The 14,488-nt window shown below is 45.3% G+C and overlaps 1 protein-coding gene across 1 annotated transcript in view; it reads left to right on the forward strand.

Moving 5' to 3' along the window:
• Positions 1–14,488, forward strand: part of rgs6 (regulator of G protein signaling 6) — a 133,712-nt gene that overhangs the window by 82,498 nt on the left and 36,726 nt on the right. The gene's annotated exons all lie outside the window — the stretch shown is intronic.

Here is a 14,488-nt window from a genome sequence, read left to right on the forward strand (position 1 = left end):
AATATATTTTTAAACATTTTCTAAATTCTTTTTTATATTTTTACATGTTTTGTTTTTGTGAAGCACCTCGTGATTTTTATCTTGAGAGGTTCTTCTTCTTCTTCTTCTTCTTCTTCTTCTTCTTCTTCTTCTTCAACGTGCAGGAAATGTGCAGGAACCAGGCTACAGTGCTGGGACGTAATTTTGGGGGGGGGGGACGGGTGGGACATGTCCCCCCCCCCCCCCACTTTTTCAAAAGGCAGTTTTGGTCCCCTGCACTTTTTTCCGTCCAAAAACAATGTTACGCTCCATTAAATGGATTTGGTTGAGCACTAGGACCGAAACGGAAACTGCTTTACTATTAGACCCGCCCAAAAGCTAATCTATTGGCTCTGCTGATACTTGCTAACGTATTATTGGCTGTTGCTGCTGTCACTCAAGTTGTAAACAGTCAGAACGTGCTCACGTTGTTTTGCTAGTTTGGAGCCGCTAAGGAACACCGGTACTGAGTCACATCGTCAACTAGACGCTGTGTAATATCAGCTCAGCTCAGCTTCCATTACATAACATTTGAATAAGTGTTCATTTGTGAGTCTTTGGTAGTTAGGCACAGCCAGGAGGCAGCATGTCAAGAAAACAAAAAGTGGATATAAGAGACTTCTTTCAAAGTCAAAACGTAAGTTGGAACATGTGACACCCCTGCATTAAGCTCAGACTCACCTCCTCCTTCACAAACATACTCAAAACTAACTTTTACAAACTCATCTCCTCCACATAACTGACTCCTCAGACACAATTTATTCGTATTATTATAATAATTATTTTTTTATTATTACTATTATCATCATAATTATTATTACTAGTAGTAGTAGTAGTAGAAGTGTAACTTCAAAACTTTTATCATTTAACTTTATTGTAAACTTATCTATTGCAATGTATATTTTCACATTAAAAAGCTCTGAAAAATGAACAGTATCATCATTGTCAACAGATTTTTTTAAGCTTAATGTCAAAGATGTACACTTTTCATTAGATTTATCTTATTTTTTCCTTATATTTTTTGTGTGTTGAAATGCAACAACTGTTTAAACACTTTTAAGGGAAAAAACATTTAATATGTTTTCATACACTCAAATGTTAGGGTGATGATCATGTGTAAAACATTAGTTCAGCATGTCCTCTAACACAGCAAATGAACAAACGGCCAGATCTCAGGAGGACCGTTTATGTATAAATAATTTTTATACTTTTGACTAGGCCTGGGAAAGTAACACATTTTGCTGGACGATATTTTGTCCAACAAATTGTTGATGATAAACGATATTGTCAACATTATCTAGACCAAAATAACCACTAATATAATGTTAATATATCATAATAATGCAAGTACACCCTTTAAAATGCAACAAAGAAACCTTCATTTAACATTGAAATGTCCAGAACCAGAACTTCTAAATGAATAAAAATAACAAACAAAAATTAAATAAAAAAGGAATCTCACTCCCTGTTAGAAAATGTTGCACCAAAAACAATAAAAAAAGACCCAAAACAATAAATACAATGACCTATCCATTGTCAACAGCCAAAACTGCACTTCAATAATGATAATAAATTAAAATAATAGAGTTGTACATTTTTGAACTTTGATATATATATATATATATATATATATATATATAGAGAGAGAGAGAGAGAGAGAGAGAGAGAGAGAGGATGGAAAAATTATTGAGATGGGCACGTGACGTGTCAAGGGGTCTTTACATAACACCCCCCACCCCAAATCCGCACAAGCCTGCTGTGTCCCCCCCACTTCTGAAATCAAAATTTCGTCCCTGCTACAGTGCCAGGTATGTCAGCTCCATTTTTTTCCTAAGTCCAACAGACCAGACCGGCAACTCAAAAAGTTGCAAATGGAATATTCTGGCCACAGAGGGCGATACGGGCTGGGTGGGTTTTCCTTAGCCCTGTAAAACCCTCATAATCAGCTCCGGGCCTGGAGGGCCAGTATTCAGCGCATTTTAGTTTTAACTGTGTTTCAACAAAACTGATTTAAATCAGCAGGTCTCTGCAGAGCCTGATGAGCTACTGCACAGGTGATTCAAGCACTGAATCAAGTGTGTTGGAGCAGAGAAACTACAAAGATGTGCTGGAGACCCGACCTCTGGTCATTTTAGCACATAGTGGCTCAAGAAAATGATACATGATTTTAAAATAGGAAAAAGTTGCATAGTGTCTCTTTAAATGCGCTTTAACCAGCTAAATTTACAGAAGAGGATTAGGGCCACAGAGGAAAAAAAAAGAAAAATAATTCTGATTGTTTTTATCCCAGAATACAAAAGTTGGCATTCTTTATTTTTCAGTGGCCCTAATCCTCTTCCATATGAACGAGTTGTTTTGCTCCAGCATCAAATGAGCATACAGATGTGGTTCTTTCTGCTGGTGCTCTCAGCTACACTTTGCATTCAGAATACAAAACAATTTCCTGTCAAGGTTATAGAAGTCTCATCCACCATTAAACAGAAGGAAAGAGTCTTTATTTCCCCACAGGCAACTTGCGATGGATTGCACAGCGTTCACTTTGAGAAATGACCACGTTTCTCTCCGTATCTTAATCTGCTCCACAGCTTTACTCAAAGCGGACATTTTTTTTCTACTTTGTCAAAGTCAGAGTGAAAGACTGCGCTGCATTTCTTTCAGCTGCTCAAATCTATCATCCTCCATCGAATGGATTGCAGCTCTATTTTTGCGAAGACAATTTGAATCCCAGCATTCCGCTTAAAATCCTAAACAGGCCTGAGGAAGTAGTCAGAGATGGAATCAGCTGTCAGACAGAGAAGCGTTGGCAGTCAGCCCTGGTGAAGCCATCCTGTTGTCGTTTTACTTCCATTAGCAGTCGTGTCATCCTGCTGCCAGGCGCGCCTGGCTTCAAGCCTGCAGGACTCCTCGTCACTGTCGCATCGCCATCGTACCTGACCTTCAGACAGAAACTCCAGCGTTCCTCAGGCAAACTGTTCTCCGCGATGAGTCATTACACCCACCTTCTCAGAAGCACAATACATTCGATACATGCACAATTGTGTGTGTGTGTGTGTGTGTGTGTGTGTGTGTGAAACACAGGTGTTTTGGATTGAAGTAGATACGTTTAATATATTTGATGACACTAATTAGACTTTCCTGGTTGGCATGGTAATTCTCTCAAATGAGGAAAGATATTGTGTTGCATGAGTTATGAGACAGACCGTGGAATCATGAAAGTTGTCTTGCTTCAGCACAAATGAGCTGTGCACACCCAGACTTTATGTGAGGAGGACTCATTACCACATGCCTACAGTTCTACATTTCATGGTCTCATATCAGGTACGCTTCTTATTTGTCGCTAAATTGTGACGTTGAATGAAATTATACTTTAGTGATCTTCAAGGTGAATTTAACTGAAAATGAAATAAAGAACAAATGACTGTACATTTTTGAAAAGTTGCAACAATATCCGTAAAACGAGCAATAAACCTTGAATCGTAAAACTTGACTTTTAGAAAGAAGGAATTTAGGTGCTTTTTATTGTCGGAAGTACCAAGTCATTGACGAGGGCAAATCACGCGTTAATGGTCCAATGTCGTTTCCTTTTTTCATTAAAAGTTCAGAAAGAAAGGAAATATGGGTATACTTTTTTAGTTTCACCTATTTTTATAGATAAAATGATACATTTTGTTAGATGTAGCGCTCTGAGTTTCACCACAAAAGCTAGCTAAGCTGTAGGGATGTAAGGAAATCTTGATATGGAAATATATTGTGATTTTTTTCCTGCAATATATCAAAATTTTTATACAAACATTCGTGTATTTTCTTTTCTTATGGTGCAATTCAAACGCTGACCACTAGTTGGCAGCAGTGCGCAATGGGATTGGTTTCCACCATTGAAATGTAAATCCCTCTATTATGGTTCTAATACCTCGTGTTAAACATGTTAACTATCCGTTAGGACTGTTTATTAAATTTTCCAACAATAAATTCAGTCTAAAAAATCACTAATAATGCCTGACAATATCGTGATATATCGTATCATCTCTCCTGTATCGTGGTACATATCGTACCGCCAAAATTTCACCAATACACATCCCAACTAAGCAGAACCACTAACCACTTACATTATACTGATATGAAGTTTTCAAAGGGATTGTATGTTAATGTTTGCAGTTATTTGAGTTTTTTCCTGCTTAACTTTGAGAACTCTCCTCCTTGAACCGTCACCTTATCGTGGTGGAGGAGTTTGAGTGCCCTAATGATCCTAGGAGCTATGTTGTCTGGGGAACTTAGTGCCCCTGGTAGGGTCTCCCATGACAAATTGGTCTTAGGTGAAGGGTGAGACAAAGAACGGTTCGAAGGATCTTTCATGGCAGTTAAAACGAAGAGTCGGAGTACCCGGCCCGGAGGGTTACCGGGGTCCCACCCTGGAGCCAGGCCTGGGGTTGGGGCCCGTGAGCGAGCGCCTGGTGGCCGGGCTTTCGCCCATGGGGCCCGGCCGGGCCCAGCCCGAACCGGATACATGGGCTCGTCCAACTGTGGACCCACCACCCGCAGGAGGAACATGAAGGGTCCGGTGCAATGCGAATCGGGTGGCAGACCAAGGCGGGAGCCTTGGCGGTCCAATCCCCGGACAAGAAAACTAGTTTTTGGGACATGGAACGTCACCTCGCTGGCGGGGAAGGAGCCGGAGCTTGTGGCAGAGGTTGAGCGGTACCGGCTAGATATAGTCGGACTCAGTTTCAGTTTTAGTTCAGTTCAGTTTTAGTTTATTTGTCATATGCAAGTTAGCACAGGGTCAACATTGCAATGAAACGTGTATGACGAGCAGCGGCCTCTCAGCAACATGATACAGGAGAAAATATAATAAAATATAATAAAAATATAATAAAATAAAGCAAAAAAATATAGTAAGGAGCAAAATATTAGAGAGACATGGTAAAAGGGAAAAGATGACTAAATATATATGTGTCAATAAAGAAAATCCTGAAAAGAAATATGACGGGAGGGCAGATGGGATATTGCACAGGAATGAGCTGCAGAAAATTACAGTATTGCACTTTAGATATAAATTACAGTATTGCAGGATATAAATTATGCAGGATATAGATTACAGTGTTGCACTTTGGATATAAATTACAATAACAATAAAGTGAAGTGACCAGTACGGATTAAATATAGTACTTGTGAAGCTGCAGGGTAGCTTCTGAGTCCTGTGTTGTGTGTGTTTAGGTGTTGTGGTTGAGGTGTCGTATGGCTTGATGATAGAAACTGTTTTTAAGTCTTGTAGTCCGAGCAGACAGACTCCTGTAACGTCTGCCAGATGGTAACAAGGAGAACAGCTGATGTGCCGGGTGGCTGTTGTCCTTGATGATGCTGTGTGCTTTCCGGAGGCATCGTTGGAGATAAATGTCCTGAATGGCAGGAAGCCTCATGCCAGTGATGTGCTCTGCTGCTTTCACCACCCTCTGTAGTGATTTACGGCTGCTGGCAGAGCAGCTTCCGTACCACACTGTGATGCAGCTCGTCAGCAAGCTCTCAATTGCACACCTGTAGAAATTTGAGATGAAGCAGGCGCTCACGCCAAACTTCCTCAGCCTCCTCAGGAAGTAAAGCCGCTGGCGAGCTTTCCTGATAGTAGTGTCTGTGTGAAGGGTCCAGGAGAAATCCTCAGTGATGTTGACTCCAAGGAACTTGAAGCTGCTGACCCTTTCGACCTCGACCCCGTTGATGCGGATGGGTTGGTGTTCCCTGACTGGTCGTTTCCGGTAGTCCACTATCATTTCTCTGGTTTTGCTGATGTTGAGAGTCAGGTTATTTTCCAGGCACCACTCGTACAGTGCCATCACCTCCTCTCTATAGGCCGTCTCATCATCCCTTGTGATGAGGCCTATGATGGTTGTGTCATCCGCAAACTTGATGGTGATGTTGGTCTCATGTTTAGCAACACAGTCGTGTGTGATCAGGGAATATAGGAGGGGGCTAAGCACACAACCCTGGGGCGTACCTGTGTTTAGGATGAGTGATGAGGAAGTGTGCTTACCAACTCTCACCACCTGGGGCCTGTCTGTGAGGAAGTTTAGAATCCAACTGCAGATCGGTGTTCCCAGCCCAAGGTCGACGAGCTTCGTGGCAAGTCTTGAGGGGATGATGGTGTTAAATGCCGAGCTGTAGTCGATGAAGAGCATTCTTGCATATGTATTCCCTTTCTCCAGGTGAGTGAGGGCGGTGTGTGCCACCTCGACACATTGCATTGGCTCTGGAACCCGAGACCCGAGAACCCGAGACCTGGAGAGGGGTTGGACACTCTACTTTGCTGGAGTTGCTCCGGGTGAGAGGCGGAGGGCTGGGGTTGGCTTTTTGTTAGCCCCGAGACTCTCTGCCTGTGTGTTGGGGTTTACCCCGGGGGACAAGAGGGTAGCTTCCTTGCGCCTTCGGGTCGGGGAACGGGTCCTGACTGTTGTTTGTGCTTATGGGCCAAATATCAGTTCAGAGTACCCACCCTTTTTGGAGTCCCTGGGACGAGTGCGAGATAGTGCTCCATCAGGGGACTCCATTGTCCTGCTGGGGGACTTCAATGCTCACGTGGGCAATGACAGCTTGACCTGGAGGGGTGTGATTGGGAGGAACGGCCCACCTAATCTGAACTCGAGCGGTGTTTTGTTATTGGACTTCTGTGCAAGCCGCAGTTTGGCCATAACGAACACCATGTTCGAACATAAGGATGCCCACCGGTACACTTGGTACCAGGGCAGCCTAGGTCACAGGTCGATGATAGATTTTGTAGTCATATCATCTGACCTGCGGCCGTATGTTTTGGACACCCGAGTGAAGAGAGGGGCGGAGCTGTCAACTGATCACCACCTGGTGGTGAGTTGGATCAGATGGCAAGGGAACATGCCGCGTAGACCTGGCAGACCCAAGCGCATAGTGAGGGTCTGCTGGGAACGCCTGGCAGAAGAACCTGTCAAGACGGTCTTCAACTCCCACCTCCGGCAGAGCTTTGACCACGTCCAGAGAGCAGTGGGGGACATTGAGTCCGAGAGGGCCTTGTTCCACTCTGCGATTGTCGAGGCGGCTGTTGCTAGCTGTGGTCGTAAGGTGGCCGGTGCCAGTCGTAGTGGCAACCCCCGTACCCGCTGGTGGACACCAGAGGTTCGGGGAGCCGTCAGGCTGAAGAAGGAGGCCTACAGGGCGTGGCTGGTCTGTGGGTCTCCGGAGGCAGCAGACAGGTACCGGATAGCCAAGCGGGGTGCAGCAGTGGCAGTTGCCGAGGCAAAATCTCGGGCGTGGGAGGAGTTTGGTGAGGCCATGGAGAAAGACTATCGATCGGCTCCAAAGAGGTTCTGGCAAACTGTCCGGCGCCTCAGGAGAGGAAGGCAGCAACTCGCTCACACTGTTTATAGTGGGGATGGGGAGCTGCTGACGTCAACTGAGGCTATAGTCGGACGGTGGAAGGAATACTTTGAGGAGCTCCTCAATCCCACCAATGCGCATTCCGAGGAGGAACCAGAGCTGGGAGGCCTGGGGATGGACTGTCCGATCTCGGGGGCAGAAGTTGCTGAGGTAGTCAAACAACTACACAGCGGCGGAGCCCCGGGGGCGGATGAGGTTCGTCCTGGGTATCTCAAGGCTATGGATGTTGTAGGGCTGTCATGGTTGACACGTCTCTACAACATTGCGTGGTCATCGGGGACAGTTCCTAGGGAGTGGCAGACCGGGGTGGTGGTCCCCATCTTTAAGAAGGGTGACCTGAGGGTGTGTTCCAACTATAGGGGGATCACACTCCTCAGCCTCCCTGGAAAGGTCTACGCCAGGGTACTGGAGAGGAGGGTCCGATCGATAGTTGAATCTCAGATAGAGGAGGAGCAATGTGGTTTTCGTCCTGGCCGTGGAACTGTGGACCAGCTCTATACCCTTGCAAGGGTGATGGAGGGGGCATGGGAGTTTGCCCAACCAATCCACATGTGCTTTGTGGATTTGGAGAAGGCTTATGACCGTGTCCCCAGGGGCACCCTGTGGGGGACGCTCCAGGAGTATGGGGTGGGTGGCTTTCTGTTAAGGGCCATTCAGTCCCTTTACCAGAGGAGCGTGAGTTTGGTCCACATAGCCGGTAGTAAGTCGGACCTGTGCCCAGTGAGGGCTGGACTCCGCCAGGGCTGCCCTTTGTCACCGGTTCTGTTCATCACTTTTATGGACAGAATTTCTAGACGCAGCCGTGGTGTGGAGTGTGTCGAGTTTGGTGGCAGGAGAATCTCGTCTCTGCTTTTTGCGGATGATGTGGTCCTCCTAGCTTCATCCAGCTCTGACCTTCAGCTCTTGCTGGGTAGGTTCGCGGCCGAATGTGAAGCGGCTGGGATGAGGATCAGCACCTCCAAATCTGAGACCATGGTTCTCGACCGGAAAAGGGTGGCTTGCCACCTCCGGGTCGGGGGAGAGGTCCTACCTCAAGTGGAGGAGTTTAAGTATCTCGGGGTCTTGTTCACGAGTGAGGGTAGGAGGGATCGGGAGATCGACAGGCGGATTGGTTCGGCGTCTGCAGTGATGCGGACGCTGAGCCGATCTGTCGTGGGGAAGAGGGAGCTGAGCCAGAAAGCCAGGCTCTCGATTTACCGGTCGATCTACGTCCCAATCCTCACCTATGGTCATGAGCTTTGGGTAATGACCGAAAGAACGAGATCACGGATACAAGCGGCCGAAATGAGTTTCCTCCGTAGGGTGGCCGGGCTCAGCCTTAGAGATAGGGTGAGGAGCTCGGACATTCGGGAGGGACTCGGAGTAGAACCGCTGCTCCTCCGGATCGAAAGGAGCCAGTTGAGGTGGTTTGGGCATCTGGTCAGGATGCCTCCTGGACGCCTCCCCGGGGAGGTGTTTCGGGCATGTCCTGCCGGCAGAAGGCCCCCGGGTCGACCCAGGACACGTTGGAGAGGTTACATCTCCAATCTGGTCCGGGAACGCCTTGGGGTCCTGCCGGAGGAGCTGGTGGACAAGGCCGGGGAGAGGACGGCCTGGAGCTCCCTAGTTGGGATGCTGCCCCCGCGACCCGGACCCGGATAAGCGGAGGAAGACGAAGACGAAGACGAAGACGAAACTTTGAGAACTTTGGCATCATTTGAGAATTCACACAGCAGACGTGTGAGGAGTTTCCATTTAAATCCTCCCAAAGCTATGGTTTACGATATAAACATCTTTGTTACGTTCGTTCTGTGTTTTCTATCCAATTTCATTTTTGTGTTCTTCATCAGCCACAGAGCAGATAGAGCTTGTTTTTACGTTTGCTGCCTTCAAAGGCGGGAAACAAGCTCTTTTAGTGTCTCATTTTTGTTTTTCACAAGGAAAACCCTCTGAAGCTCATTTCTTAAACCTTATTTGCTTGGTTCCAATTATTTTGTCATGCATTTATAAACTAATACAAATAAAAAAAATATGTTTTCACCATTATTTTAAAGACACCATCCTGGTCGCCGGTCTCAGAGGATTTAAATACACGGATATTGATGCTGTTCATAAATAATAAAGTTAAATGGAAGAAAACGAAAAATCAGTGCTGGGATAACCTCGAGCAGCCATATTTCAAATTGTGTCTGCAGTGAAGCGAATGAAAGCTTTAAACAATATGCAGGAACCTGCAGGTGAAGAGAAGTGTGATGATGAAAGAAAAGCTGCAGGAAGTGTTCCCTCAGACTAACATCTCACTCAAAAACGAATCAATGCTCCAATTCTTCTTTTTAAAATATCGTGTCAGCTTAGAGTCTGTCCTCCGAGGGGTGACCTGATGCCCACAGGGCGGCGTATATCTGGCAAATTTCTCTACATCAGATTTTTACAGGTTTAAGAAACATGGTGGATTTTTAACATTGAGGCAGAATCTTTGTTTTGCTGTGTTTTAACAGGTTCAGTGTGCTCAGGCGGCTCTCTGTGACTTTACGTTCGCTGGCACTTGACCTTTTTCTGAGTGTTTCTTGTTATTTCAAAAGGGCTTTTTAAAGCTCAGAGGAATGTGTTGCAATCAGTTGATTGTGTGAGATCTTTGCAGGGTAATTTGATGCTCAGGAAACTCGATCACTCTTCTCTCTCTTAAGACTCATCACTCACCAAGTTTGGGCCTGAATATTCAATATCATATTCCACTTTGTACGGACAAAACCAATTTATTTGTTCCATCGCTTTATTTGAATGTATCACCTTTTGCAGCCTTTTGTGCTGCCATGTGAGTCTCTACTGCCTCAATAAATGCCCCAAACGTGGAAAAAACCCACCAATTCAACTTACTTGAGTGTACAATCCGTTTCCAAAAGCCCCTGTTTGTGATGTCACAAATGGGGGGATTACCATAGAGCTCCCCTCACCTCTTCAGGCTGGAGGAGCAGCTCTACTTGTAGCCCCTTCTGGATATCTGAGCTTCTCACCTCATAGTAGCCAATCTAGGTGAGGGTGGGCGTGGCCAGTAGCGACCTCTTCTATTGATGCCATGTATTTTTTGGTCGTACCCCACAAACTCAGCACTCCATCTGGTCTAAGTTCTCTACTGATCCCCCTAGTGGAACCTTCCAGTACTACGTGCAGTGCAGCAGCAAGTATGTGAACAAAGATGCAGCCCGCTGCCAGCATCAACACAAAGTTAAACAGCAAGTAAATTCCTAGCCCTAAAGCAGGGGTGTCAAACTCAAACTCACACGGGGCCGAAATGAAACTCTGGGACGGAGTCGAGGGCCAAACTTAATATTTTAGAAAAAGTGACGGCAAATTTGCACATTTTCTTTATCAACATATATGCAATTTTGAACCTTTAAATTTGGAAACAAACATATTTCTGCATTAACACTGAATGTGGAATAACTAAATTACACACGAGCAAGTCAGTTTTAAATAAAAGGCATCAGTGGTATTCATTACTTGTGGTATATTCAGCATTTTAAAATCTGTTCAGGATTTATGTTTTCTTGATTATTCATTTTTCTTATTTTTATTCTCCTTTTTTTCTCCTGTAATAAGTGTCATCGCTGCTGTGACGTCTAGCTTTCCCCACTGAGGAACAATAAAGGGATTTTCTATTCTATTCATCTATCTGCAGCCTTTCCACTTCCTGTTTACTGTAGGTTAAATCTTTTCTCACGGGCCAACAAAAACATAAAAATATCATTTTATCTTAAATGAAAATGCAACATCTCACCTGTTAACTTTCATGTTTTGGAGCAGAAAAAGAGCATAAAACCAACATATTTAAAGCTCAGTTTGCTCCACTGATTTACTGTGATGCTCACCTGTTCCAGCCGGATACCTGCATCATGGGGTTGATCTGAGCTGAGGAGGAGACTCCTGTTGTTTTGTTCATCTTCATCATAATAATGACAACATTAGATGACAACAGGTGCTCACATAGGTTTGTGCTGATGAACATGTCTGAGCAGCTTGACCACGTTGTTGTGTGTCGGGGAGGAAACACAACCACAGAGCCGTGCTGGTTTGAGCGTGTCGCTGTTCGCTGGAGTTATATCAGCTCTGTCTGGACGTTAGTTGGAAAACTTTCTCTTTAAGTCGTGAAAACATTACTGAGCGGCTAGAATCTCCGTTTCTGGGCTTCAACGTCAGAAAACAGCTGAGTTAACTCGGCGCTGAGTGAGAGGAGTGTAGTTTGTCCGAGACAGCGGAGCTACAGACACCCAACTACCCCTGACTGCCTCGGGCTGGAAAAAACACAAAGGAGGGGGCGCGTCACCTCCACGCTGACGCTGCAAAGCATCATGGGAGTTGAAGTCTTTGCGGTAAAATCGGCCAGCGGGCCAGTTTTAATATGTTTTTGATATTTATCTTGCGGGCCACATAAAAATGCTACGCGGGCCGCATCTGGCCCGCGGGCCTTGACTCTGACATATGTGCCCTAAAGGGATAGAGCCCTGAATTGGCTCATTCTGGAGGGTACTGAAACTGTCAAGAATAATGCATTTATTAGAGAGAAATGTTATGTAAAGAACTTCATGAACATGTTTTGTATCAACCATAGTCATCATGATCATAATCGGCCTCCTTTAAAAGAAATATAGTGCCAGGAGCTTCAATTGGAAAGAAACAAAAACGTGTGTGAAGCTTAAAGGTTGCACCATTCAAGCTGTTTCTCTTTCAGCCGTGCTCCCGTTGGTCCATCAGTGTGTTGAGCTGTGGTTAAAGGCCCAGATCTCCATGGCTGAGAGTTAGTAATCCTGTTGTTACTTCCCTAAAACAGGATTCCCTGGTAGCGCTGCACAGAAATGACCACACCTCATGGCCAACGCTGACATTTCCTCTCAGCACGCTGCATCCAAGCTTCATTATAGAAACCATCGGTCTTCTCCCCCACAGGTTTCTCTTTGTGCCCAGAAGGCTAATTGTACCTTTTTCAGGGGGTCAGGATTAGAGATTGGGCTGTTTTACAGTAATGTGTTTATTTGTTGGTCTGCTCTGCGTGTTTCTGAGAGATCACGCCACGTTCCAGACACGACCGTGAGTCACTGCGACCTCTTCAGCATGAGCTGATGTGCTCCAGCTCCGGGGGTCGTTCTGTTTAGGGAAAAGGAATCTCATTAGTCCCGGTGCTGAATGTTAAGTAAATGTTAACACTAGATAATTGATTACCGAGCTTACAGCCACTCAGATTAAGTTTTTCACCCGTGAAGGAGGTTAAACAACACCGTTTTCATTTAGATGTCCAACCGACAGGAAACACTTGTGTTCCATCAGGCCAAACGTGTCAATTTTTACCCATCTGGTCCTTCAAAGTTGAAGGATTACTTGTTTCCATGGTGAGAATTCTTAAATATGTGGGAACGTGACTAAAGAAAAGTCTCATTAAACCCGTTTTCTTCAGTTGCAGCTGAAGATTATTATTAGACTAACACTTTGAATCTGAAGAAGTCTCAACGTCGCAAAGAAACCAGTCCCTTCAGTGTTCAGATGGTCTGTTCCAGGCGTTAGGAGCTTGTTGAGAAACTAGTCATGCCAGGCAGCCCTGACCCAGTGTGGGTTCCTGCTAGAACTCTGCTCCACCTACAGCTAGCGTTCACATTATAAATACACTCCAAGCTGAAAAGGTCAGAGCTGCACATGGTGCTGCAGAGGCACAGGAAACCATTCGTGTTCTCTCAGACGAGCAGGAGCGTCCAGGTGGAATATAGTTTCCTTTTCTTTCATTTATCTAGTTTGTAAAAAAAAGTCAAATGATCCAGCACCTCCTCCCAGGTCAGGATCTGATTCAGTAGTAAATTTAGCAGCAGAGTCGCGCCGCAGTTTGTTACGGCGGTCTCCAAAGTGACCAACGTCTCACTTCCCACTCTCTGTCAAAAACATCTGTGCAGAGAGGCGGCGTTGTCCTCGTGATCAGAATCAGAGAACATGTAAGCGTTTTCTGATCACTAGGATTGGATTCAACATGTCGGGATCAAAGGCACCAAACGCGCTGATCGATGATCTGGTTCTCAGCTGCTTGATCGCAGCAAAACACACTTACTGTGGAACCGTCTCCTCCTTCAGACCGTTGTTGCACCAACGTAAGGGAGCAACATTTGTGACCATTTATATAAAATATCGTTCACGTGTAAAAAAAAAAAATTATATGTTGGATTCCTCCAGTGATGCATTTTCTTGGCAAGAAGATTTCATAAGATTTGGGAACATGAGTCATTTCAGGATTAACCTCTTTTGCATGGAGGACTCATCCGGCCAAAATAGGGAATAATTAAATAAAAACATTAATTAATTAAAGAAATAAAGAAATACAAAATAAAGAAACATCCACATTTATTTTCATTACAAAATTTATACACATGTATATTTATTAGATTTTTTCAAAACTAAATTAAAAATTTCCGTTTATTATCACCCATTTGGCAGATTGAGTCCTCCGTAGTTGTGGATTATTATCATAAATTGGCATCAAACCACTTCTGGTCGTTGAGTTTCAGAACATCAGGATTGGTATCTTCATCAAGAAACTTGTGGGTTGCAGGACTAGCATCGCTAGTAGGTCATCCCAGACAGCCACCCCCACCAGCTCCTCCCGCAGAGCCGCAAGGTGTTTCCGGGCCAGACTGGAGAAACTTGCTCCAACATGTCCTGGGTCGACCTCCTGCTGGCAGGACATGCCCGAAACACCACCCCAGGAAGGCGTCCATGATGCCCGAACCACCTTAGCGGGTACCTCGGTCACTTTGGAGACCGCTGGTACCTCTAGTTGTGGAAGAGCAGCAGCTCTACTGAGTTCCTCCTTAGTGTGTGAGCTCCTCTCTCTCCTATTTCTACAGCTGAGCCCGGCCACCCTTCGGAAAAAAATCATTTGGTCGCTTGTATGCCCAGTCTCGTTCTTTCGGTCATTACCCAAAGCTCATGACCATAGGTGAAGGTTGGGACAAAGATCAACCGGTAACTGGAGAGCTTTGCCTTTTGGCTCAGTTCTCTCTTCACCACGACAGACCAGTTCAGCATCCGCATCACTGCAGACGCTGCCCCAATTCAC

This window comes from Nothobranchius furzeri, chromosome 2 (genome assembly GCF_043380555.1).
Source record: "Nothobranchius furzeri strain GRZ-AD chromosome 2, NfurGRZ-RIMD1, whole genome shotgun sequence".
Classification (NCBI taxonomy): Eukaryota; Metazoa; Chordata; class Actinopteri; order Cyprinodontiformes; family Nothobranchiidae; genus Nothobranchius; species Nothobranchius furzeri.